This window comes from Pogona vitticeps, chromosome 1, assembly GCF_051106095.1.
Source record: "Pogona vitticeps strain Pit_001003342236 chromosome 1, PviZW2.1, whole genome shotgun sequence".
In the NCBI taxonomy this organism is placed as follows: domain Eukaryota; kingdom Metazoa; phylum Chordata; class Lepidosauria; order Squamata; family Agamidae; genus Pogona; species Pogona vitticeps.
This window is the reverse complement of record NC_135783.1, coordinates 278,960,585-278,985,490: the sequence shown is the minus strand read 5'-3', so window position 1 is coordinate 278,985,490 and position 24,906 is coordinate 278,960,585. Positions and strand designations below refer to the sequence as shown.

The following is a 24,906-nucleotide window of genomic DNA, read 5'->3' as shown; positions in this document are numbered from 1 at the left end:
TGACGCCATGATCCCTTCCCCCTCCTTCTCTTTCTTCTTGGAAAAAATAGCTCTGTGTGTTGTAACATTTGACAGAGTAGAGGAAACTGGTGGTCCATCTGGTTTGGTATCCTGCCTGTGGCAGTGATCAATATCTCTGCTTTAGAGAAAGAGAAAGACTTAGTACCTTGCCCCTTCCCCTCTAACCACATTCATTAATATGCCAAGTCAATCATGCAGCACTGAATATGGGAAAGAAATAACTTCCTTTCTTCTTTACACCCTGGAGCATGAGATGATTATTTGTATTTTAGTTTGCATAGCTAAAAGTAATAAGGGTCATACCATTATCTATTCATCAGATTTAGCACTGGTATATTATTTTGTAAAACTTTGCCTAAGGCAGAAAATTTGGCACCTTCAGCTGTATATTATGCATAGATTTCTGTTCCTTTTTGGTGGTTTTCATTCATTGCTCAAGGTGAATTTTAGTAAAAACGTGGAAGGTCTGAGATTAAAATCTGAGGTGTACTTCATTTGTGTGCAGCTGCTTCTTGATTTCTTTAAATTCACTTTTTATTATGACACTTCTAGACATAACGGTACACTCAAAGCAAGCCAAAGGCATTGCAAGAGAGCTCTGTACTTGTTCAAATATTTTTTTATTGGAGTTGGCCCCCTCCCTCCGTCCTTCCGTCATCAAGCAAAGACCTTCCTCTTCAGCAGTCCTTTAAGCCAATGGTCCCCAACCTTGGGCCTCCAGATGTTCTTGGACTTCAACTCACAGAAGCCTTCACCACCACCTCTGCTGGCCAGGATTTCTGGGAGTTGAAGTCCAAGAACATCTGGAGGCCCAAGGTTGGAGACCACTGCTTTAAGCAGTATGTTATCTCAGGAATGCTGTTTTTTTAACTTATAGGTTTTTAATTTTTTAAAATTGTTTTTATCCTTGATTGTTTTAATCTTAATGCATATTTAGTTGTTTTTAATTGTGATATTTATGTAATGTTTTAAAATTTCTTATTTTACTTGTTCTGAGCTGCCTAGGGTCCCAACACAAGGGGAGAAAGCTGGTATGAAATAATTTAAACAGACAAATAAATAAAAAAGGAAGCCTCTAATTTCATCTGTTTTAGGCACTTACTAAATTCTTAAGCAGTTACTTATCTCTGGAACTCTTTTGGCTCCTTTTAATGTTTTCTGATTTACATAAAAAGAACACCTTACTCAGAACCAGCACCTGAATTCAGTAAGCCACATCTCTTGAAGAAATGCAGGCCCTTCTCAAAGATTGGATAAGTGAAAGGTAACTCCACAAATTCCTTAATTACCATACAATCATAGCAAAGTGAAGTTGGAAGGGGCCTACAAGGCCATCAAGTCTAATCCCGTGCTCAACGTAGGAATACAATCAAAGCATATCTGCCAGTTAGGAAGTTTTTCCTGATATTCAACGGAAATCTGGCTTCCTTTAACTTGAGCCCATTGTTGTGTGTCCTGCACTCTGGGATGATTGATAACAGATCTTACCCCTTCTCTGTATGACAGTCCTTCAAATATTTGAAAAGTGCTATCAGATCACACCTCAGTCTTCTTTTCTCAAGGCTAAACATGCCCAGTTTTTTCAGCCTTTCCTAATAAGGTTTGGTTTCCAGCCCCCTGATCATCCTTGTCGCCCTCCTCTGAACTTGTTCCAATTTGTTAGCATCCTTCTTGAAGTGTGGTGTCCAGAATTGGACACATTACTCAAGGTGAGGCCTAGCCAGTGCTGAATAGAGGGGTACTAGCACCTCACTGGATTTGGAAACTGTGCTTCCATTAAAGCAGCCCCCATATTTTCATTCTGTACCCAAACATATTCCATGAGTACGGTCATGGGTAAGTTCCTCTGTGTGCCTATGGTATGACATTCTACAGTTTATTTGAGACTGGAACAATTGGCATATAAATTCTGTAGATATGATTCCTATTTTGGTGGAATGATCTAGAGATGGAAAAAGAATATGATTCACTATGTTCTGTAAATAATTTTGATAACAGAGTAGTAATTTCTGTGGGGTGTGGAGATATGTATCAACTGTACTTGGGAGGTAGTACAGTGCAGTACAGTGCTTAAAGCTACCATAATGAGACCAATCTGTTCCTGTGGGGGGAAAATGCAGTTTCAGATTTAGAATGTGTTTTGCATACTACATGTTCTTTTGCAAAATGATCTCTTCATTCCTTTCTTTCAGGGTCTCCTCACATGAGTAAATTCATCTGCCTCTCAGATACTATACAGCAAAATTTCTTAATGTGTCAGTTTCCTATAGTACTTGTTAGGGAATAAGTCATTATCATGCAAATAGGCGCTGTTTTGCTTCAGGCTGTTTTTTTTTTTTGTATGATATAACTTCACAGATAGCATTGCATTCGTCAGGAGATATATGGATAGACCACTGCATACTCTCTTGAACATTTAACATTGCACTGGCTGTTTGTTGAAAGCTGTGTGAAACTGCTGTTGACCTATACCTGTTTTGATAATCATACTGTGAGGTTGGGAAAAAGTCACTCAAGGGTTCAGGCACCCTGCATGGCTCATCTTTCTTCAGGGCTTTTTTTTGAAAGCGCAGAGTGAAAGGAAGTAGTGTTCAAAAAAGACATGCATTAATGATTAATATTTATTTATGTATTTTTAAATGCCTGACTTCGTGATTTGCTTTTAAGCAAGTTCTGCTGTTGGGTACAGTTTCTTGCATTTCATTTTATTTATTATTATTTCATTTATTTATTGTATTTATTTATTTATTGTCATTCTTATCAGTGAAGAGGAATTAAAGAACCTTGTAATGAGGGTGAAAGAGGAGAGTGCAAAAAACGGCCTGAAACTCAACATCAAAAAAACGAAAATCATGGCCACTGGTCCCATCACCTCCTGGCAAATAGAAGGGGAAGATACGGAGGCAGTGACAGATTTTACTTTCTTGGGCTCCATGATCACTGCAGATGGAGACAGCAGCCACGAAATTAAGAGATGCCTGCTTCTGGGGAGGAAAGCGATGACAAACCTTGACAGCATCTTAAAAAGCAGAGACATCACCTTGCCGACGAAAGTATTTATTTATTTATTTATTTATTTGATTTATATCCCGCTCATCTGGTAAATCTATACCACTCTGAGCGGCTAAGTACACATAGTCAAAGCTATGGTTTTTCCTGTCGTGATGTATGGATGTGAGAGCTGGACCATAAAGAAAGCTGACCGCCGAAGAATTGATGCCTTTGAACTGTGGTGCTGGAGGAGGCTCTTGAGAATCCCCTGGACTGCAAGGAGAACAAACCTATCCATTCTGAAGGAAATCAACCCTGAGTGCTCACTGGAAGGACAGATCCTGAAGCTGAGGCTCCAGTACTTTGGCCATCTGATGAGAAGAGAAGACTCCTTGGAAAAGTCCTTGATGTTAGGAAAGTGTGACGGCATGAGGAGAAGGGGACGACAGAGGATAAGATGGCTGGACAGTATCTGCGAAGCAACCAACATAAAATTGACAGAACTCCGGGAGGCAGTGGAAGATAGGAGGGCCTGGCGTGCTCTGGTCCATGGGGTCACAAAGAGTCGGACACGACTAAACGACGATTTATTTATTTATTTATTTATTTATTTTATTTTATTTTATTTATATCCAGCCTATCTGGTCGGGTCAGGACCACTCTAGGCGGCTAACAACATAAATAATACAATAAAATTAATATATAAAACAATTATTAAATGGTAAGACATTACACAAGGTGGGAGGAACAATAAGAGAGGGAAAAAGGTGTTAAGGGGCGTCAGGGATTATCTGATGGGAAGGCCTGCCGAAACAGCCATGTTTTTAATTGATTCTTAAAGATACCCAGCGAGGGGGCCACGCGAATCTCAGGAGGTAAGTTGTTCCAGAGGCGAGGAGCCACCGCTGAGAAGGCCTGATTTCTTGTCTTTTCCTTCCGGGCCTGTCTCGGCATTAGACTCCTCAGCCTCACCTCCTGGCTCGCATGAGTGACACGGGTAGATCTTGGTGGGAGTAGCCATTCTGCCAAGTATCGAGGCCCTAAACTGTTTAGGGCTTTGTACATGAGCATCATCACTTTGAAGTCGATGCGGAAACGGATGGGCAGCCAATGCAATGCTGCCAGAGTGGGTGAGATATGTTGGAATTTTTTCACTCCACTAAGTAATCTGGCTGCCGCATTCTGCACCACCTGTAGTTTCCGCAGCAGCCTCAAAGGTAGCCCCATATAGAGCGCATTACAGTAGTCTAATCTTGAGATTACGAGCGCATGCACCAAGGTGGTGAGTGCTCCAACATCAAGGTAGGACCGCAGCTGGGCTATCCGCCTGAGATGAAAAAAGGCAGTACGGACCACCGACGCTACCTGGAATTCCATAGTAAGCACCGGGTCCAGATGGATCCCAAAGCTGCGGACTCCATCCCTGGTGGGCAGAGTCACCCCCCCAAAAGAGAAGGAGCTTCCCAAATCCCCAACTGTGGGGGCGCCCACCCTCAGACGATGATTCTTATCATTGCATATTTGTCTCCAACCAAGCATTTAGGCAGGAAATTTTAAAGTATAGTACTTTTTTCACTTCTAGAGTTGAGCTGTACCTCAGTTGTACAGTTTGTGTTTTGCATTTATATGGCCCAGATATTTCAGATCACATGCTCCCAAAATGGTTAGGTCTTTACAGATAAGAAGTAGCATTTGAATTATTCTGAAACCAATTCGACGACAGATAGAACAAGTTAAAATGTGTTTCAGGGATTTGAATGACATGTGAATGGAAAGATAGATAGGTTGCACTGATTACTGTTTAGGTACTAGAAGACTTGACATTGTTCTGTAGCAATAAGAATGCAAAATGAATTATGGTACAATGCAACACATTATTTTGCATTTTGTACTGATCAGTAAGGCCTACTGTGTTCAACAAGGATTTTTCAGATAAATATGCATAGGATTACAGACTGCAGTGCTGTGATTATTCATAGACCTACAACATTTGGGTTTCTGCATTATGGAAAATAAATATTTCTAGATTTTCCTACTGGTAACATTCTGTTTTTCCATTATATGTATGATTCTTCCATTAAGTAAGCAAGACTTCAGGTGCTTAACTGTGACTGGATTATGTTCATAGAACCTATGAGAATTTACTGTATGGGATAAATGTTTTCTATTAAAAAAACCTAGTGTTTCGTCCTCTTTCTCTTGGACATCATAGTGGTCATTTTAACTAGGACCCAGAGGGTAATATTATGCTGAGCCCAGACCAATCTCTAAGGTCTTCAGCCAATGCGTTTTTCTCCTTCTTGCCTGTCTTTTCACATTTATTTTACCTTGAATGATCTTATTATGTGGTCAAATTATTCTGATGTTTCATATTCAACATATATTATAATTTGCTGGTCATTAGTTATTTGCTTTGGTACTTATTTAATTATTTTAATCACTAATCATATTATAAAATTACCTTAATCATTAATTGTTAATCATTTTCTCAATTCAATAAATTCTGAACATCTTTTATCCTGAGATACTCTAATTTTATTTTCATTCTAACATTTGAAAAGTTCTTATAGTGGTTTCATTTGAAGGGATATGCAATATAGCCTTATGCTTTCTTTTTCAGTCTCTCTGACATCTAGATATTCTATGAGGTACATGCATCTCATCCTAGATGGAAGCTGTTTATAGACAGCAGTAACAATAAGCATAGGATCTCTAACTGAGACTGCAATACTCTATATAATTATTTGGTAGTAACCTCCTTGAACCCAATGCAGTTTACTTAGGTATTTGTAGCCTTGCTCTTGTATCCTTGAAATCTAGATGTCTGGAATATTTTTAGGGTTTACAACTATAAAATTAAATCACCCTAGGAGCAAGCATCACCCACTTAATACACTGGAGACTTATCCCAGAAAGCTTGTGAGGGTATATATACATTGTGGAAAACATAACCTGGCCCAGACAATAGCCTGAAATGATGGCTTTGAAATCACATTGTTCTGGAGCCTAGGGTTTTCTTGAGTTAATACCTCACTGTTAAACTAGTCTTTTGTCAGCTGAGGTTATACTGATTGTGATAACTATGAATTGTGATTTGCAAGGCATAGAATTTTTTCAGCATTTACCATTAAAGCAGGGAGTATATACAGAAGGAGTGAAAGCCCTTTTGAAGTGTCAGAGAATAATAGGTTGGGGAGTGTTTGACATTCATAAGAAATGTATTCATTTTATATTTTGCATGCAGAGGCACAATACAAAAAATCTAAGTGTTGCAATCATTTACTTTGGTCTAGGTTCATAGGAATAAATTTGCAGAATCAACCTTTCCTGCGATGACAACTGGCAGTCTGAAATTTAATAAAGGGAGTGCATGCCTTAGGGAAGCGGTGAATTCCTATGTAGGGAATTTAAACATTTGGATGGAATTGCACCCATTCATTCTTTCAATCTCTCTCTTAAAATTCTATAGTATCATTGATAGAACTACATCTGTAATTTTTCTAATTTCATAGTTTCTCAGCCTTCTCAGATCAAGTGTAGTATCTGTTCTTATCAGTTTAATTTCATAGTTTGACAAGTGATGCTTACCATTTGAGGATTTCTGATTGTGCTGACAGTGATAACTGTTTATGTGATTCAGAACTGATCTGGAAGTATCTTATTTTAATCTCAGGGGAAGAATATAAATGCTTATGAGTAATTCTAGGAGCATCTTTTGATTACCTAACAGTAGTGGGACTTCTGCAGGGTTCTCCATCATTGATGCAGTATTTCTTAGGAAGCCTCTCATTGGGGAATACTGCTGGAAGATTAATATTTACTTATTTAGAGTTTTATCTTGCCCTACCCCAAGGACTCACAGTTTTAAAATAGTACCAGTGCTTTGAAAACCAGGCTGTTTTACAGGAACTCTTAAGAATTCTAATACAGTATTTGGAAAATATCATAACATTCCACCCTTAAAATTTGCAACCCTTCCTTTGGTAGTAGTAATTAAAAGCTCAGTACAAAGGCTATGTTATAAGTCGGGATATTCTTATTGTCAGGATTTGGTTATTCTGTGTGGAAATGGAGTTCCATAATATATTAAAGAAACAACACCATAATCACACAGACATACAGACTTGATGTGCAGTCTTGGAAAGTACACAATGGAAAGAGGACACTGTTGAATTTGGTGGTTGTGAGCTTTTAGGTGAAATGAGCTGGAACTTCTTAGGACTACAGGCTGGTGGTTCTGTCTTGAACTTTGCAGAGTTGTTGCAAAAATGAACAGTTTGAACACTGGTAATGTTACAGAGTCATCAGAAATCCTGTACAAGTGATAAAGAAGATAATCACCGAATATTGCTGTTAATGGTCAGTATCAACTAGGGGACTAGTTGCTCTACAGTAGTTGTTAAAATTTTACACTATGACTAAATATATTCTGTAGTTGTAGCAATACTGTAATCTACTGCTTTGTCCAAGCCATTCTGAAAATTGTCCCAGGCTCAAGATTTCTACTCAGTAGTGAACATACATTAAATTATTTTGTTCCCATTCCTGCCTCTTCCCAGCAGTGCACTCAGCTGCAAGGAAAACAAGAGGAATTGGCAAAGGGTTTCCAGAAGCATGGGTCCAGGTCTCTGAAAATATGGCTTCTTTTTGTTAACACCCAGTCTGAGTGAAGTTTTCAGAACTCAGGCGTGACGAAAGCGGTCTATGAATTTCTAGTTTTGGAGAGCAGCCTCAGAGCATCTATGGAGGCCTCACCCCTTTCTTCTGCAATCCCCATCATATCTCATGTTTCCACTGAGGTGGCACACACAGCTGGTAAGTGATTGGAATAATAGTAATTCCTAAAAAGCATTAAGTATATATTTGCTGGAAGATGGCTTAGCATGAAGGGGGCCCAAGCAGATTTAGTTTAAATCAAGTTGATTTAAATCATGAATCAGTTTAATTGTTTGATGTTGTACCACCCACAAAAAAGTGTACTCTTGCTTGCTATAGCCTTAATTAATATTTTCCACAGAACATATTCTTCATATCTTTTCATATAGATTGACCCACCTCCAGTAATTTTCTCTTTGTTGACAGTTCCAGTGTCTGAAAGTGTACACCTTCAGGGAGAGAGAAGTAAGAGGTTCAGCTTTGTTTACATGATGTTGCAGAATGACAATACGTAGGATTAACATTCTAAAGGAATCTGTTTCACTTAAAGGAATCAGTATCACTCAAGAAAATTATTGAAAGCAACCCTGGAAATTTCAATAGGGCTTCGAAGAATTTCCAATTTTGACGAATATCCTCTTGTCGTCACCAGAACAATGGGAATGACATCACTGGCATTTAATTAACTCTTTTTAATTAGAGAGGTCTTCCTTCGATTTTGGGTTGTGGCAGAACTACACAATAGCCCTGACCAATGTACAATATCAAGAGAGAAGAAAAGCTCCAGGAATAAATTCAGTTAAGGTTGAAAAACAGAGCTGATCAAGAGTGTTATTTCTCATATCTGTATATTATAGTTAACAAGTATGTACTTTTGGAGACACAAATCCAGTTTGAGACTTAGAACATTTTCTGTATGTAAGAGATAATACTCTTGACTGTGATGTACATTGAGATGAAGAAGCAGATTGATGTTGAAAGGATGGCAAAATGTGTTTGTGGTATATTTCATTGTCCCCTGGAAGTTATTTCCAGAAAAACAGTGAGAAGGCTGCCTTTGTTCATAATTAATTTTCACAGATAATAAAGGAAAAGCCTTATATCTACTGTGTCACACTGGAACAATGGAGCAACATGTTTTGATTGTATTTCCTGGTTCCTGTGCTCTGTATCTGTACACATGATAATCTAAAATAATTTAGAATACCCTTGTGCATCCTCATGTAACTGCACCTCAGTTTCTTAGGGAGTCTATATCATGTCCACAAAAATATTTTTTCCCATTAGACATTGCTGTTCTTTGCCACCCCCTACATGGCCAAGCTTTTGGAAGCTAGATTCTTTATTGCCAGGAAAGAGGTACTCGGTTTTGTAAGACAGAACTTCATATTACTATCAATAAGTTTAGTTGGGTATACAATAAATATATAATACTGCCTTTAGGGTTAAAGGCTGCATTGTTAAACCCATTAAGGGATCAGGACAGTATATATCAGAATCTTCAGAAAATCTGAAATTTTAGTGAGTCTAAATTAAAAAAAAATACTGCAACTATCTTCTGTTTATTGGTACTTGTGTATGTCATGGCAATTACTTGCTGATCACTTTGACATTTACTGTGTTAGAGAACTAAACAGTAGAAAGCTCTGATAAATGAAAGGTAGTGACCTCTTAAGCCAATAAACATGGATATGCCTATTTAGAAGAGGTCGTATAAATGCTGATGTTTAGTGTCCTTGGAGATTACAACAGGATGCAATCATATTTCTTTCAAAATGCTTGCACACAGCTTTCTTCTCTTTTTGCAAATGTATTAAATGCCTAGCTATTCAGACAATATTCTTCTGCAAGTCTGGGGTGACTAATTTCCTTCTGTAAGATAAGTTGCCCATTGCAAATCAATTCATACAGTGCAATTTAATGAAACCTTTTGTCGACAATTAAGATTACTAATCTAGAAATGCTTTTTTCATTACTAGCATGGTTAAGGCTAGGTTACCTTCTTCAGTCTTTTAAAGTAAAAATACATTTTCCATTTTTTAAAAAAATGTGCTCAATGTTATTGGTTAAGGATATTTGCTGAAAATCATTTCCATTTTCTTTTAAAATTTATAAATATATAGCTTCAATTTTAATACCAAGTGGATGTGGAAAATATGTTGCATTAACTTGAGCTCTTGGCCATCTGGGAAACTGTTGTGTGGAAATGAGCTGTTGTTTCTGTACTTGAATACTGTTTACACTTCATTAGACACACATGGTATTGAGTTATGCTTTTGAAAGCTTTCTAAGAAAATGTCCACATTGGTAAGAATTGTATCTGGCTCTGCCCATTTTAGTTTGGTCCCACTGTTTGCCCCACCCATTGTTAAGATGCGGCCCTCAAAACCCTTTCTGGTATGATATTCAGCTACTGAATCAGAAAGGTTTCCCTGATTCTGACAGAGTTTCTGAAGCAAAAGACTCTAGTCTAGAGATCCTCTTCAATAGGAGTAAGCTGTGCATCTTTTTGAGTATGAGGATCTTATTTTGCTGAATAGAGAACTTGAAAATTACTTGTAAGAAAATAGCAGGGCAGCTCACCTACTTAGAGATTTCTGGATAAGGAATCATCTTCTCTCCAGTAGATGTCATGGTTGAGAACTATAGACTTCTAACAGATAAGTTCCTCCTTGCACCTCTCCGAAATAAATGAAAACTTTTATAAAGTAAAAGTAATAGAACATTAAATGTTCTAACTGTTGAACTTTGCTAACCAAGAAACTATTCAGAATCACTGGTGATTATTTAGTACTCATTGATTCTTTAGTTCTTTTTACTGGCCCTTTGCCCAGATTATATGCTGATGAGTAGTAGTCCGTATGACCTTTTTCATTGCTGAATTCATGGTAATGCATGTGACTTTTTCTCATTGCATCAAACACCAATTTTTAGGTAATGGAAAAAAGGAGATTTAATTAAAGGCATACCTTAATTCGTTTTAAAGTACATTACTGTCCACAGAGTGTTGCACAATAAGATTTAAAATTGATTTATTATGCATGAGGTGTTGAAACTATGTTTCAGTACTGAGCTATCTTCTTTCTGTGGGGCAATAATTTCTGTCACTGTACAGATGATATCCTATGCATAATTTTCACATTTAAGAAACACATAATCTACAAGCATTGTCTAATATTTGTAAAATTATAGGTGGTTATTATGTGGGAAAATATGTATTTCATATGCAATATGATCTATGTTGCCAAGTCTACCCTCAAGCTCATGTAGTAAATGCTCATATTTTCCCACAGACTTATCTAAAAACTATGGTGTTCAGTATGATCTGTGCAATTAGAAGCTCAAATTATCTTCTCCTATGTAATTAATGTTCCTGAAAAATACGTTTTATTTGGTGAACTGCTGACATATTTTATTACCTGTGAAGATGCACTTGAAGAGAAAAGCAAAAATTAGCACCCAAGGATGGCAAAGGAAATTTGCATGTAAATAGCGCCTTCTTGCTTGCTCTTTCTGCATTAGTTCTGCTGCTGAAAAGTGACTTCTTTCCTCAGCAGTGGGAAGTCCTGCATTAAAATGGGACTTTCCTTTGAGGGGTATGTGGTGGCGCTGTGGGTTAAACCGCAGAAGCGTCTGTGCTGGAGATTCAGAAGACCAGCAGTTGTAAGATCGAATCCACGTGACTGAGTGAGCTCCTGTCGCTTGTCCCAGCTCCTGCCAACCTAGCAGTCTGAAAGCATGTAAAAATGCGAGTAGATAAATAGGTACCACCTTGGTGGGAAGGTAACAGCATTCCGTGTCTAGTCGCACTGGCCACGTGACCATGGAAACTGTCTTCGGACAAACGCTTGCTCTATGGCTTGGAAACGGGGATGAGCACCACGCCCTAGAGTCGGACATGACTGGACTAAATGTCAAGGGGAACCTTTACCTTTACCTTTCTTCATTACACCAGGATGTGGAGCAAGTCACTTGAAGCTTCAGTTTATGCACATGTGACTCCTTTCAACACCTGATTTCTAGGTGCTACATTTTTAAAAAAGTGATGGCTGTTGTTTTGATCTTTTACTTTAGGTGCCAGGATATCTGCATCTAGCCTATGTGCCTCATACTGGTAAGGATGATAAACTGTGGGACACAGCAGTGTTTGAAAGAGCCTTGGAGCTGTCCAGCATGAGTTAATAGTTCTCATATGAGAGAGACTTAGTTCTAGCGAAGGCTGAATTCACCCAGTTGTCGGGAGTCCAGAATGACAGTGCCCAGCAACACACACCTTGCATTGCTCTAAATTAGCAAAGCAACCCTGAGTGCTAGCAAGAATAGAATGCTATGTAGGCCTGTGAATTTAGGAATTTCCAGAGGTGGACTGTTTTTTCTGGTGGAAGCTTACAAGAAGTGGCGATGTATTGCTGCAGTTATTAGCTAGCTACTTGAGGAGGCATCAAGCATCTCCCTCTTGGGGGCTTGCCAGTGTATTGCCTTGAAGTGGATCTTGTCTCCCTTGAGACCTGAAGGATACTTAAGGCAGACGGGTCACTGATTGAGGCATCTGGGCAGATGCAGAGCTTGGATAAGTTCCCTTTAAGAATATTAGTCCCCAAATACCCAAGAGGTTGTAGTCCAAAAAAGTGGCTTTTCCAAACTCTGAGCAGCAGACTGTGACAGTGGAAAGCACAACTTTTGGGTTTGTTATTTTCTGCTGCACATAAATGTAATTTCTTCAGCCCCTAACCATTATTCTTAAATGTTGTAACATTTTATTCATCATGGCTAACATTATCAAGACTTTTCACTTGCCATGATTAGTTTTAGTGGCTGTGTAGTCTCTCTCCTATTTAACTCAAATTAGTTTCATGGTTGTTGAGTGTTACTCTTTAAGCAGAGACAACATATCTTTAAGATGTTGTAATGTAATGATAGCTTTTTTTCCCCTCCAATTTTGGATTTTGGAATTGTCTTGATGGGACGTAGTTGCCAAGAGAAGAGCAACAAATTAGCTTGTGTGTGATAAAAGCTGTCTTGCCCATTGGTGCTTTGGCAAGAGGGAGAAGGAGCTTTCTTCCCTGTGCTGTATATCTATATCTTTTGTTTTCCTAGAGTAGGTCTGTGCATTTTGTGGCCTATCAGCTACAGAAAGATTGTTCAGGTGTCTATCCTCTTCATAAAGACTCAAACAGAGAGATAGGTGTTGAGATGGACTTGATTTGAGTTCAAGATAATATATCCCCCTTGGACACTAAGGAACATTATGTAAACGTCTGCAGTTATATGTCAGAACTCTTGGTTGGACAAGGAAAATTTGTATATAACTTGTTACTTTTTGATAGAACTCTCTGTAGCAAAGCCAAATACAGTATCACATATTTCATTAGGTGTGCCTTTTCTCTGTAAAAAAGCAGCAGCAGCAAAAGTCAATATTTTATACTGAGATTTTTAAAATAATTGCATTGTTATATCTAAACAAAAATGTCCCTATTTATACTGCCATTGATACTATCATTTCAGTCGCATTTAAACACTCTGGATAGATCAACACCAGCACTGTGTGCTTATAATTACCTTCTAATGAATGGAAAGATGTGACTCATTTTTACATACTGAAATGACATATAAAAATATTGCAACAATATATTATTTGGTGGTGTTTTTTAGCTCATATTTAAACACACAAGTAACTCAATCAGCCAGATCTTTGTGCCCCGCCCAAGTGGGAGGAATCATAAACAATTAAGTAGAATTATTCTGGATTTCATCCTGTGTTTTCACTAAATGGAAATGGCCCAGGGATTTTAGAGTTTTCCCCCCAGTCTAGTAGAACTGCAATCTTCTCTTCAAGTTTCTCATGTTCTTTTATCAAAATTCAATTACTTGGTGTAACCTAACCTCCTGTAGACCTCTAGCTAAAATTACTTTTCCTTTGCCTCTTCCTATTAAGCAGTTAAAACAAATATCCACCAACTTCAGTGGCACAATGTGCCAGTACTGTTTTTCTTGTGCAGGCTATTTTATTGGAGTCTTTTGCTGGGATCAGTTGAAAACTATGTTACAGGATCATATTTAAACTGTGGTACCAGAGCCATGTTCCTAGCCAATGCAAAGTTCTCTGATGTAGAAATACCTCTTATGTTGTTTCATCTCAGTATCATTCAGTAAGCCACACGTCTATGAGAAAATGATAAGGAAGACCTTGTATATGCCTTGAGCGATACTGCTATCCAGACTGTGGACTAGATCCAATATTCATCTCCCCAGAGTATATTAGTTGAAGTAATGGGACTTGTCACATAAATTTCACTGATTTCAATGGATGTGGTTTAGGTGGGATTAACATTGGATTTAGCATTCTATTTACTACAAGGAAGTTGTACATCTGCTTGTCTTGATATAGTTTTAGTATGTCTCTGGAGTCTTCTTGCATTTCAGATCTGTTAGCATGGTATTTTTTAAATCTGCCATTTAACAGAAATTAAAAAAAAGAAATCAAAAAGTAAATGATACATGCTAGTTCAAACCAATTGTTATTAATAATCTCCAAAGACAGAGAGTATATTTGTTTTAGAATGACATAATTATATTCTGTCCATATAGAATATATAGGCCAAAGAGGACAACAGTGACACTTAAGATGCTATTGGCCTACAACTTCCAGAATCCTGCCCTGTTGACTAGGCTGCCTGGGGCTTATGGAAGTCATAGGCCAAAAACATCTGGACAATTAACCAGCAGCTCTCTCAATAGGAGATTGAAATTTTGAGGGAGCTGAAGACAAGGAAGAAGCACAGTCCTCTAGACATTCCCAACATGGGTTGGTAGCTAAACAAGGAAGCTGAATGCCAGTTTGCATCTGTCCAGTGCAAAGGAGAGCAAACTATGTGTTAAGTGAAACAAAATTAATATTTTCTATTCCCAGCTATTTTGAAGTCTTTATTCTCTCTGGGAAAGTTCACTGTTTTCCTTCTTAGGAAGACTTGTTTTAATAGACATCACTTACCCTTCCTCAGAAGAAGTGAGGATGATGTGTCTGGAATTAGGCTGAGAAACTGGATGACCCAAGGCCACCTACTGAGTTTCATATATGAACAGGGATTGTTCAGTTCTAAATTTAGAATGAACTTGATCTAATTGCATGGTTGCACATTGGAGTTATAGCTCAAAGCAGAGTGAGAAAAGCTTGCATTTTTGAACTACAAGTACCAGAAACCCCCAGTCAGCATAGGCACAGGTCAGTAAAAGTAAAGTTTCTATGATTATAGGCATCCTTTTTGATTATAGGCATCCTCATTTGGGCTAAATCACAGCTCTATATTACGATTTTAATAGGCAGGGGTATAGATAAACGTTGCAAAACACTTTAGTTTCCTCATAGTTTCCTGGTAGATTTCTCATTCCTTTTGCAAACTGCCAATTTGCATGGCATCATAACTAAGTGAGCCAAGGTTGATGATCTTGACTTTGTTGGGCATAGCTGGTCACTCACTGGCAGTATGCATGCCCACGGCAGCCTGTGTTTACCCTTGCTTCCAAGCATGAACTGTCCTTAATGATATGACCACCTGCTGTTCATTAGTTGCAGCTCAGTGACAGAAGCTCAGAGCTTAAGAGATATTACCGCCCCATGGTGAAATGCTGTATTTGCATTCTGTTCCAGTGTACCCCCTTTCTCATTCCTCATTACTGAGGTTTTGAGAAAAGGAGCATCTTACAAGTTGGCAATGCAACTTGGTGTGTTGTCACCTTATTTTATATCCTAGGTGACCAAAGGTTTATCATTTGTATCTGAAATGCAATATCAAATTTGGAGTACCTGATCCTAAATGGAAGTAAAATATAGCTTATATTCAAGTGGTTAGTTTAGGATAAAGGTTCTGAGAATGGTTTTACTCCAGGACTTTATCATAATGAATAGGTTCCTTTTCTTTGAAAAATATATATAAATTGACTGTATTCCATCATACTTTCTCATCTTATTTTTGATGCTGGTTTATGATGCAATGGAGCGAAGAATCCAAGATATTTTTCTTTCAGTTTTGTCACTATTGCAACAGTTTTGAGTACCTTCATTTCCCCCCATTGTTATTAGTCATGTCACTTTAGATAGCTTAGTAAGCAACATTCTTAGGCATATGGTGTTTTAGGCTTATACCAGGATAATACTTCAGAGAAAGTGCTAAATATCCTATCCAAAAAATGTTCCCGTGAGCTATTGCCTATATAATGTGCTACTCCCATAAAGCAATTGTTTGCTTGTTTTCCTATTTTGTTGCTTGTCAGAATAAGACTGTATATGTCTTATCAGTTCAGCCACAGACATGTGACAACAAGGTATGAAAGTCATGAATTTTTGATACACATTACAAGCATGAAGTGTTTGCTAAGGCAATAGAAAATTCAGTGTCGCTGCTTGCTGTGTTACTGGCACAGTGATAAAAAAATACTGTATTAAGCGTTGTTTATTTGCAACAGCAGTGGTGTACCCTTCATCTGCCCTGCTAACCCTCCAAGTTCTAGTTGAGGTACCTCTTCATTTGGGAAAAATATGTCAAAACATGAAATTGGCTGCAGATTTAGAATCCATTTTCTCCCCTTTGATGCTGAATGATAGTGATTTCCATGATTCTAACTGACTTGTAATTGTAAAAATGCTAAAGTTGGCCAGAATATCCATATGTACCCATCTCAAAATTTGATCCTATTCTTCAGATACGACTGTTATTGAGCACTAGTGGTTTACTGTTGATTTAATGTCTTTTCTGAAAAAAAACTTGTTCAAATTCAATAAAATTTTTTGTAGATGGAGAGAAGGTTGTAGAATCATAGAAAAATGAAGAGGCCTACAAGGCCATCAAGTCCTTCCTTCCTTCCTTCCTTCCTTCCTTCCTTCCTTCCTTCCTTCCTTCCTTCCTTCCTTCCTTCCTTCCTTCCTTCCTTCCTTCCTTCCTTCCTTCCTTCCTTCCTTCCTTCCTTCCTTCCTTCCTTCCTTCCTTTCCTTTCCTTTCCTTTCCTTTCCTTTCCTTTCCTTCCTGATTTCCTTCCTGATTTCCTTCCTTCCTTATTTCTTTCCTTCCTTATTTCCTTATTTCCAAAATGGCATGCAGCATTTTCAACCATAAAACGCAATGCTGATAAAAATTAAAAACAAGTCAAATAATAATAATTTTAAAAAACAGCTAAAGCCATATGGCACTATATATAGAATGGCCTCAATACTGTAGAGTCTAAACTCAATTATAGACCAAGGTAAACAGGTGAATCTTTAGGGTCTGCTTTGAAGGACTTGGCACTGGTAACTAAAAGATCTTTAAATTAATTAAAATGTCTTTTAACAAAAAAACACTTATCTGTAACGTGATCTTAATTACTGTAGGATTTATCTTTTTGTAAGTGTGTATAGGGTTGACGTTTTATTGTTTTAGAATGGTGGTATTAAAAGACGAATTCAAGACATCTATGGAATCCAGATTTAAGCATTATCAATGCGATGCTCGGTTGTTAATCTGTAGCTGCTAGCAGGAGAGCCATGTGGGAAGAAAGGGAGAAGGATGGCATATAAAACAAACAAACAAACAAATAAAGTGGTCAGAGTTACAGACTAGAACTCAGGAAATCTGGGTTCAAATTCTTGCTCAGACATGGAAACTCACTGGGGAGTGGCAATTGTAAGACTATTCCTTAAGTATCTCATATACAGGACTTCCGGCTTGACGTCGCGACGAGACAGCAGCAGGAGGGCAGAGCTCTGTCCCCTGGGCTGAATTCTGACCCATTTTGGGACATCGTAGGGTGTCGGAACCACCCTGGAGGGGTGGTGAACTGGGGGAGAAAGCCTGTTGATCACGGGGGGCAGCGGCCACCTCGGTTCGATCCAGGAAACTCCCTAATCAGCCAATGGGCAGAAATAAGCAGCTTCGGCTAGCTTCCAGGTCGCTGGCAGCCGTCTGAGAGAAGCAAGGAACAGCACCTGGCATTGCTGTTTTTCCATCGGGTGAGAATCTTTTTACAACTACAGTGGGGTCTTGACTTGAGAACTTAATCCGTATTGGAAGGCGGTTCTCAAGTCAAAAAGTTCTCAGGTCAAATCTGCATTTCCCATAGGAATGCATTGAAAACCATTTGATCCGTATCTGCTCTTTTCCATCCATAGAAACTAATGGGAAGCTGCTATTCCGCCTTCGACCACTGGAGGGGGATATTTTGTTTCTTTTTTTTCTTAGGTAAAGAAAGGTTCAGGGAAGGCAGGGAAAATACAGTCCAGGCAGTACAGTACCAGGCAGTCTGAAGACTGTCTCCCAATCCACTCTCTAAACGCTGGGAGGAGTGAGGAAGGAGACAGGCACCCTTTTCACTGGCCAACAGTTAACTGAAAGTTCAAATTTTGCACTTTCCCTGCCTCCCACGTGGTTTTTTTTAGTTCTTAACTCAAATCTAAGTATGTAAGTCAAGTCAATATTTTCCTATGAGAGTGGTTCTTAAGTCAAAATGTTCTTAACTCAAGCCGTTCTTAAGTCAAGACCCCACTGTAATTGCCTACATACCCCTACATATGGAAAAAAAGTATTGCTATCTTATCTCAGTAACTTTTTAAAGCGGCAGAAAATCTGGTGAGAGGGATAGCTGAAGAAAGTAACTTTTTAAAATTATACTTTAAGAATATTTACAACCTGGCGTTATAAGCTTAAGAGACCTCCCTGCAAATTAAGTGCGGACATTATTTTGACTATCCAGAGCATTTGAAATGATTCCCAGAAGATGTGACCTTGAATATACTGTTGTTGCTTAAGTCTGAAAAACTGTTTATTTCCTCGTGAGCTTCTGGCTGGAATTAAACCTAAAGTGGACTTTTCAAAGACTGTTCCTTGGGCCGAATTTGGTTCAACTTTACATAGCCAAAGCGGAACTCTTGAAATGACTCTGGAAATTTGGAATATCTGTTTATAAGCATCTAGGCAGCAGAAACAGAATGGCACAACAAGGACAATTCTGGAATGAAGTAAAATCTATGCTTCAAAAAATATTAACGACCGTGAAATCTCATTATCAAGAGGCAAAATTATCTAATCAACATCAGAAGGACTATAGTCCACAAGCAACAGGAAATAACAAGGAAGGAAATGGGAGTATCACAGATGATGTATGCCAAACCAAGCAGCAGCTTGAGAAAGTTAACCTAAGAGAAACATCAGTCTTGGACCAGAGGAGAGTACCAGGGGAAGACAAAAGGAAAAAAACAGCAAAATTAACAAAAAAAAAGCCTGGAAGACTCATTGAAGATGGACCAAGTACAAAAGGAGTCAGTGGACATAAATCAGAACTACAAAATGGTTTCAGAGGACATGAAAGATGACAGAATGTTTAGAGATATAGCAGGGAATGAAAAAAGAGGAATCAGAGAGGGAATTACCTAGAAAGATGAAAAAAGGGAAAACAAGGAAGGGCCCCTTAATATTGGAAACATGTTTATATTTATCATCTGGATCTGTAAAAGGGTATATTCTATATATTAAAAGGAGAACTAAATTGAAATAAGGGAGCCCGAATCAGGGTAAAGATGTAATATGGTGATTTTTTATTTTAGGCAAACTAAACTAGATATAAAGCTGGGTCATGGATCTGGAACCACTTTCAATAAGAATGTTATTAGAAGATCCTGAGAACTTTATATAATATGAGAGTAATATTATGATAGTAGTTATATTATATACTAAAATCTGTATATGAATGGTTTGAAAGATGGTTGGAATTTGGGGGGATAATCTGGAAGACACTGAGATGTAAAAAACAAATAATTGCAAGCAAGTATGTAACACGATGTTTGACAAGCACAAACAATGTAGATAGATGGAAAATTAATAAAAAATGTTTTTTAAAAAGTATCTCATATACAGTGGTGCCTCGACTTACGAACGTCCCAATATACAAACATTTCCAGTTACGACCAGCTCCGGCCGCAAAATTTTGCTTTGACTTGTGACGGGTGCTTCAACTTACAATCAGAAAAAGGCAGGGGGAAAAGGCAGGAATTCAAATTGCAGCAGAAAGAGAAGTATTTATGGCATAAAATAAAAGAAGAGAAAAGAAGATTCCAGTCTGATTTTCTGTTTGAATTTCTACCAAATAACTTAAATTTTGAGGTGTCAGTATGTCATTTCATTGTGCTGAATGAAAGGAGGGCTACAGACTTCCATTTCAGAAAGCGGGTAGAAAACTTTATAAAAGGCAGCAAATCTTAATGCTTTCCAAACAGTGGTCAGAATACTTTTACACAACTACAGTGGTGCCTCGACTTACAAACATCCCGACTTACAACCAATTCAACTTACAACCAGCTCTGGTTGCAAAATTTTGCTTCAACCTGTGACCGGAGCTTCGAGTTACGATTGGAAAAAAGGCAGGGAAAAAGGAGGGGAATACAAACTGCTAACCACTGCTGGTGAAGAGGCTGCTTCTTTGTAGCTCTTTCCCCCTAGCGGTTAGAAAGTGTGCGTTCGGAGGAGGCTTCGGACTGCCTGGTAAGGTGCTCTTTCTGCTTTTTAAAAACTGCCTGTTCTGGGTGGGTTTTGCAGTATGGTTTTGGGCTGGGGGTTATGTTTCTGTACTCTGATGGGTCTTGCAGTCTTTGTTTTTTGGGGTTTTTTCACGTTTCCTATGGGTCTTGCACAGTTTGTTTGCTTTTGGGGGGTTTTCCCCTATTTCCAATGGGTCTTGCATGGTTTGTTTGCTTTTTGCTCTGTTTTTGTTTTTTTGCAGTTCCGAAGGGTCTTGCACGGTTTGTTTGCTTTCTTCTTTGCTTTTTTTTTTTTTTGCATTTCCGAAGGGTCTTGCAGGGTTTGTTTGCTTTTTGGGTTTTTTCCCCATTTCCAATGGCTCTTGCACGGTTTGTTTGCTTTCTGGTTTGCTTTTTTTGCATTTCCAAAGGGTCTTACAGAGTTTGTTTGCTTTCTGCTTTGCTTTTTTTGCATTTCTGAAGGGTCTTGCATGGTTTGTTTGCTTTTCTCCCCCCCCCCCAGCCAGAATGGATTAATTGTGTTTCTGATGGGCCTTGCAGTGTTTTGTGGGGGGTTTTGGTGATTTTTTCTTCAGCCGGAACAGATTAATTGCATTTCAGTGCATTCCTGTGGGAAATAGTGCTTCGACTTACGACCATTTCAAGTTAAGACTGGAGTGCCAGAACCAATTAAGTTCATAAGTCAAGGCAGCACTGTACTTGGAAAGTCATACTAAGGTTGCTATAAGTCAGATGCAACTTAACAGCACATAATCACAACCGCCACCAAAAGAAGTTCTCATTGGAGTGAAGGCGTTTCCAAATGGTCTATCCTATTTTTTGTTCTTAACTGAACTATGTTCCATTTTTCATTATTATTTTTTTATTGCATTTATATGCCGCCCATCTAGACATGGTCTACTCTATTTAGTAAGATGTACCTCTGGTGTGCTTTGAAAAAATACCATACAATGCCCTATTTTTTAAAAATCATAGCTTATAATAACGAGCAAAGGACGAAGTGTATTTTATATAATTTTCATTATAAAGAAAAGGGGAGAAATAAAGGCTAATTGACACACACATCCCAGTCAATGACTGCAATATATTATTCTGGAATAAACTTTTAAAACAAAATAAATTTCAAAATATGTAAACAAGATGTTTGTCATGTGTCTTTCTTTATCCAAGTTTGAACAACATTCCTGTTATATATAAATAGAGAAAACAATCAATCTCTCCATTCTTCTCTGCTTAGGAGTTAGTTCCTTTTCTCTTTAAAATGGGATAACAAAGAAACCATTCCTTTGCTGCCTGAAAATTTCTATCCAACACCCATTTCTTCCTTTCCCAGATCTACCAAGTTTGTATCATTCAAGAAATTTATTAAGCCTTCTATATTTTCTTCCAGATTGCTTTTCCTATGACATGTACAAGAAGTGGTAGCAAAACTTGATATATGGTCTTCCAGTGTTCCTCCATTAATCATAACCTTGGTGATGCATTCATTCTGTCCAATGGCAGGACAGGGTCTTAGTATGAATAAAAGGGGGATAGGAGATGAGAGTTGGCTGGAGTGCTTTATCAAATGCTATGGAGCCAGAAGCTAGGAATTTGATTCCCCGTTGTGGGCTTGACTCAATTGGAACAGACTGGACTGTGCTAAATAGGGTTGCCTAAGAGTGCATAGATGTCTGGTGTGGCATTTGTAATCCTTTTACATATCTTAAGTAACTCCACTTGGCCCGCCGCCTTTGAGAAAGAAAGAAAGAAAGAAAGAAAGAAAGAAAGAAAGAAAGAAAGAAAGAAAGAAAGAAAGAAAGAATCTCCCTGCCTCCTGTCTCTTTCTCCTTGCTTTCAATTTTAAAATGTTTTTCTTAAAAGGTATGGCACATCAGCACTGCCCTAATAGACTTTTAAAAGTATTTGCATTGCCCCTCTGCCCCTCAGTAGAGTAGAGGAAGTTTTTAATTTTTCAATATAATTAAGTTGCTAAGCTTAACAATATTTGAAAATTGAAACCAGATAGGGAGTTTAAAGAAGGAAGCTCTGCTTCAGTTTAATCCCAGCAACCACACATGATGGAAACAAACCAAAATGGAACAATCCTACCTGCACCTAAGAGGAACTAGAAAGGTGTGGGCAGGGATGCTATGGGCAGGACAGACTGGTTTACACTGGCATTTACGTCTGATCACCAGCAAAAGGAAAGAATCAACTCAACCTCTCAGTGGACCAAAGAGCAGGACAAATTGTCATGTAGTCACTCCCTATGTCTCCTGAGAGAAGAGCCAGCTTGTGTAGCCTTGGACAAATTGCCCAGTCCCAGAGCATTCCCCAGAAGAAGGGAATAGTAAATTAATTTGAGTACTCTAAGATTAAAATACTCTTGAAAAAATTGCCATAAGTAGGAATTGACTTGATGACACGTAATTATTGTTATTTATTAGGGGATGAGAGAGAGAAGAAAGAAGTTGACTTGTAAAAGCTATTCGTATTTTTAACATTTGTATGCTTCAGCTCATTTTTGGCTTCAAGTTTCTAATATACTGTACCATCACTACTAAATTCCTAGCCTGTGGCAGACTTTGCCAGATGATTACTTTTGCCAGCTGTTCCCAATACCAAGGGAAGCCATCGGCTTTAAATTCAAGAATTGCAGCTTGCTATTTCTCGTTCATGTGTCACTAGAGAATAACAATTTGAAGATTTTTTCCCCCTGTAGTTAGCTGGCTGCTACTTGTAAGGGATTTAATTGAAGAAATAATGAAATACATTTATCAGCTCCCATCTTCCGAGTTAAAAAACAAACACTGTTTTTTGTTTTCTTTGGGAAAAATGCAAATGTTGCTCATGATAATGCAGACTTCCTGTATAAGCAGCCAGATTAAAAATTCTTAATAAAACAAATAAACTCATTGAGACACCTCCTCCCCAAAAAGATTGTGTAGCATCAACAACTTGTCAGGGATTTACAATTTTTCAGAAAAATAAAGATCATTATTGTTTTATCTGCTTTTTAACAAAGTCTGTTAACTCAACCTTTACACTGTAATATGGGCAATGTGAAGCTTAGGGATTACTTGCCTTTGCTCAATGAACATTTCAACAAAAAAAACCACAACCAAACAAACAAACCACCACAAAGTCATAATACTACTGTCATATTCTGCTGGTAGAGGTCTCAAGTGTGATGCTTTTGCAGTAAACAGGGTAGGTGCCACCTTGCTCCAACTCCCAACACACAGAAAAATAAAGCCAGAAGTGGATTTTAGTAACATTTTATTGTGTCTATTCACAAATTTTGCTCATGGAAGCTGTCAATGGGTTGTTGGGGTTCAAGCCTGGCCCGTAAACCTTCAAAAGTTGGCCATTCCTGCTTTGGGCAGATTTTTGTGACAAACTGGTTTTAAAATAATAGTGGGCCTTCTCACACAACCCCTTCATTATGTCCTGGCATTGAAATCTTTAAGTGAGATTAGAATTGTTCAGAAAATCTTAGTGGCTGCTTTTGTGAGCACAATCAGAACAGCTGGACATATAATGGGCCGCTCTGGAGATGCATGAAGTGAGCCTCAAACCAATTCATATGGAGGACACCAAGTGTAGAAGTTGCCTGAGACTTTTTCAGTCTCAGGCACCTGAATTAAGAATTGGTTTAGCAGGTATGTAAAAAATATTTACATACCATGTTGTTTTTCTGACAGTCTTGTATTTCAAGAGAACCTAAAGAAGGGTTATAGCAAATTGTTCCCCTAGATTAGGAGCAGCTAGCCCGAGAATTTCAGGGAGGGCCCCCTCTGTACTTGTCATGAGCTTTCTGCACCCTAGATTAGAGGGTGCATTCCTTTTCCTACAGGCAAGTAGCTAATTTGCAAGGCTATGGTTACATTTGATTTTGTTAGGTGCTCTCTCAATGTATCACTTGCCTCATTCCTTCTGAAGTAATTGGTGTCTTAGATACAATCTTGCTCAAGACTGAAAGAACTGGGCATGTGTGATGGGAGCCCTGACCAATCCGCTTGGTAACAGGGAAGCAGTGTGATTGGCTGGGTGGTGCATGTGGCCAGCCTATCCTGGAATCTGAAAGAGGAGGGAATTGGAGGGCTGGAAGGTGATGAAAAGGAGTTTGTAACAGAAGAAACAGGGTTATTATTGGGTTGTTGTAAATGAAGAAGAACTGACACTTAGATATGTTCCCAAGTTGATGTTCCAATGTAATAAAATTGTTTTCATTCTTTAGCTACCATATCTGATGTGGTTACTGGCTGGTGTCAAACAGGTTACTGGAAAATATTTTAAAAAGTGACAAGCCTGAGTTGGAGCTGGTCAAAGCACTTTTAGCCTTGAGAAAAGGGGAAACTGAGGGGAGATATGGTAGCACTTTTCAAATACTCGAAAGGCTGTCATACAGAGGAGGGGCAGGATCTGTTCTTGATAATCCCTGCAACTGTGGGCTCAAGTTACAGGAAGCCAGATTTCAGTTGAATATCAAGAAAAACTTCTTACTGTTAGAGCAGTATGGCAATGTGACCAATTACCTCAAGAGGTGATGAGTGCTCCAACATTGAAGGAATTAAAAAGAAATTTAGGCAAGCACTTAACAGATATCCTTTATTTGTATTCTTGTGTTGAGCACGGGGTTGGACTTGATAGCTTTATAGGCCGCTTCCAACTTCATTATTCTATGATTCTATACCTCAATAAATATTTCATGTACAAGGTTTTCAAATGATTCAATGAATGGAGAGTTGGTC

The 24,906-nt window shown here is 38.3% G+C and overlaps 1 protein-coding gene and 1 pseudogene across 1 annotated transcript in view; both read left to right on the top strand.

Moving 5' to 3' along the window:
* Positions 1 to 24,906, top strand: part of NAV2 (neuron navigator 2) — a 676,025-nt gene that overhangs the window by 16,851 nt on the left and 634,268 nt on the right. The window lies entirely within an intron of this gene.
* On the top strand, positions 6,521 to 6,698 carry LOC140703595 (U2 spliceosomal RNA; annotated as a pseudogene).